Raw genomic sequence first — 3,665 nt, 5'->3', positions numbered from 1 at the left:
AAAATAATAGGAATAATTTGAAGTAAAATAATCCAAAAATGGAAAAGTTTGACAAAACGAGTTCATATGATATTGAGAAATGGCTTTCCATGAATGGAGAAGAAGCCTCCACGTCTCCCTATGCTTAAACCTCGTACATCTTACCGACAACGTATCCATCCAAAACCTAACTCTTCACTTACCATTATTCAATTCTCTTACATTACTTTTTTTTTCTTTACTTTTTTAAACCATACTTTCTATGATAATTATGTTTTCACGCCATTCCTAACTTAAATTTTATTTATAACTTCATTTTAATAATTTTTATTGGAAAGTGAACGATGGTTAAATTATTAACATAATAATTTATAAATGGTTGTTTTGTTATTGTACAATAATGCCACTTTCTACACCGAAAACATTGGTACTATTTATGCATGTTAAACCCTTGTTATTTACAATACCAAATATAGTGGGTTATTATTAGTTTTATTTTTGGATATATAGCGGGATCTCTTTTGCAAATCGTTATATCATAGTATTTTTTTTTTATTTTATTGAAGGTCAGTCTTGTTGTGTATTGTTCTTTAAAACAAAGCATAACATTTGTTTTAATATAAGAATTTATATTAAAAAAATTTCTAAGACATCAAACACTGCCTTTTAGTTATTCGCAAAATATTTTTATACATTAAATTTTAATCATGATTAGAACAAATAATCTTTATATATGTTTGCTTAAAAAAACTACATGTTATAGGTCTTCCCAATTCGGTGTTAGTTAAAAAAACTACCTTCGAATTGCGTGTTAGTTTTACTTCGTGTTTGTATTTTCAAATTTATAGAGTTTGCATTATATTAAGTTATTTTTGTGAAAAGTCATTTCCTAACACAGGTATTATAGTGATGACTATTATACTTGCAACTTCCTTTTTTATTCGTGTTTTCTTGTATTTGATGTATGAGATCTACTTGTTCCTTAAGTTGCTATTATAATTGTCCTTGTTCATAGTTTGTCTCCGACACACAGTTTCTTCAAGTTTAACCAATATATGACATCAAACCTATGTGTTAATCAAAATGGTGTTTCTAAATGGATGGTTGAGGAGTGGAGTGGTATCCTCATACTATGTTGGCTATTGCTTTGATTGAAAAACCTTTAGCCTATTCAATTTTCATTTTAAGGTCATTTAATATAACATTTTTTGCAATTTTTGTTATGTCATTAATTTGAGGAGGCTCTATAAATGAAGATGTTGGACCTGTAAAGCCCGACGTCCCATTAACGTCATCCATAAAGACGTCAGATCGGAATCAGACGTTAAAAGTCCAAAATAACAGACGTTTAAAACCCTTTTTGCACTAGTGTATGTCGAATTGTTGCATAAATTGTTCTAATATTTTGTTTATTACTTGTCAACATTATTCGTGCAATGAAATGTGACAATATATATGCATATAACATTATTTAAAAAAGAATTTGTGTACATCTTGGAAATTTGTAGTCTTCGATGGTTCAACTTTCTTTGAGTGAAATTATCAATTGTCACTAGTAATTTTTTTGACACGTGGAAACAAACCAAATATATTCGTTTCCTATTTAAATTTAAATGGTAAAGAGTGATTATCGTTTACAATTGTTCTGAAAGTAGTGTGTGGAGATGAACAAATTTTATATTCGTGACATCTTTTCATGAGGATACTAGCAATACGGAAGAGAAACTCTTTGAAAGAGTTCTTATTGTAAACTTGTTGACAAACCCTATTGGCCTTTAATAAGTTGAATAAAGTATCTTGATGTTCTTATCAAAATTTATGAAATACTAATGAGGTGAAAACAGTGGTGTTTTTCATTTACATATCTAATGTATATCAAGTGGAGATCTACCTACAAAAATAAAGTTAATAAAATATCCTAAAATATGAGTATAAAATTGAATGAGAAAATTGAATAAGTATTTTTTGTGGACCACTCTTTATAAATCAGTTTGGAGATATATAGAAATATTTAGAATAAATAAAAAAATAAGTTTATTATTTAATATTTGTCATTCAATTATATATATATATATATATATATATATATATATATATATATATATTGTATATATTAGGGTTAAATATGTTTTTAGTCCCTGAACTATCAAGCGATTTTGTTTTTAGTCCCTGCTCAGAACTTTGATGGTTTTTAGTCCTTATAGTTTTGAAACTCTGAGTATTAGTCCTTAAAAATGGACGGTGTTAAGTTTTTGTCGATCTGGCAAACGGCGATGCCCAGCTGTGCTCTACACTCTCTGCCACGTTGCTGACCAATAAGAATCTCACGCTGGCCATTCTCGTTCTTCCTCAAACGCCCTTCTTCATCGTCTTTCTGTGTTTTCTCAATGCCTGTTCTTCTGTCTTCGCCACCCATTTGAACAACAACACCGTCAGCCTCACCAGTGACCTCGCCGTCCCAAACTCCGCTGCTGGCAGAGCGCTTTATGCTGTTTTTGCCCAATTTAATCAAATACATTTTACCTTACAAGTAAAGAGAACGAACTTATTCAATCATTAAAATAAATTATATGAAAACTCAGTTCCTTTTTCATCATAATAGTGACAATCCTTAAACGCCACACCCATCTCAACTTTCCGGTGTGATACAAGCAGAAATGCAAGCGGGGAACTAGCAAATTAAATTCTAGGTTAAACACTTCTTCAGCCGTCTCTTCCGTTCGAGATGGTTTAATCGAATCAACAACAATACAAGATCCCAAAGACAAGAGGAAACCACAAAAGGCGATCTAAGTAAAGGGAAAGAGAGATGAGAAGAGAAGAGAAGCGAAGCCGTGCAACGGAAATCAACAGGATTGGCAAACGAGATGAAAGAATATAAGTAAGAATTACAGATTGGATAAAAGGAAGTTCGTGGATGCGATAAACGAAAGGGGAATTAAAAAGAGGGGAGGATTAGGGAAAATACCTCTTTGGAATGGTGGAGGCACTCGAGGTAATCTTCACGGAGAAGACCACAATCCGTGGGTTCTCGGCAGCGAGACATGCATTCGCTGAAATCCATCCAGAAATCGTAGCACCGACCTTTGTTGCCTGTAATTCCCCAGCCTGACGCCATTGTCTCTCTTTCTCTCTTGCTCTCTGATCTCACTGCTTCTTACAACTTCAAACCCTCTGCCAGCAACGGAGTTTCGGACGGCGAGGTCACCGGTGAGGCTGACGGTGTTGTTGTTCAAATGGGTGGCGAAGACAGAAGAACAGGCATTGAGAAAACACAGAAAGACGATGAAGAAGGGCGTTCGAGGAAGAACGAGAATGGCCACGTGAGCGTGAGATTCTTATTGGTCAGCAACGTGGTAGAGAGTGTAGAGCACAGCTGGGCATCGCCGTTTGCCAGATTGACAAAAACTTAACACCGTCCATTTTTAAGGACTAATACTCAGAGTTTCAAAACTATAAGGACTAAAAACCATCAAAGTTCTGAGCAGGGACTAAAAACAAAATCGCTTGATAGTTCAGGGACTAAAAACATATTTAACCCTATATATTATACAAATAAATACATAACTAGTAATTCAATTAAAATTGATTTTACTTACCAAGATATAAAATCATCTTCATTTCATTCATATTTCATAACTTCAATTTAATAAAATTGCTATGTTATGACTGTGTTTTTTTTTGGG

The 3,665-nt window shown here is 33.1% G+C and overlaps 1 pseudogene; it reads right to left on the bottom strand.

The window, feature by feature from the left end:
* Window positions 1-2,902: 2,902 nt before the first annotated feature.
* Window positions 2,903-3,116, bottom strand: LOC148196800 (NADH dehydrogenase [ubiquinone] iron-sulfur protein 5-B pseudogene; annotated as a pseudogene).
* Window positions 3,117-3,665: the final 549 nt, after the last annotated feature.

The sequence above is a fragment of the Vigna umbellata genome, chromosome 6 (assembly GCF_029865625.1).
Source record: "Vigna umbellata cultivar VRB3 chromosome 6, Vumbellata_1.0, whole genome shotgun sequence".
In the NCBI taxonomy this organism is placed as follows: domain Eukaryota; kingdom Viridiplantae; phylum Streptophyta; class Magnoliopsida; order Fabales; family Fabaceae; genus Vigna; species Vigna umbellata.
This window is presented reverse-complemented; position numbering and strand designations above follow the sequence as displayed.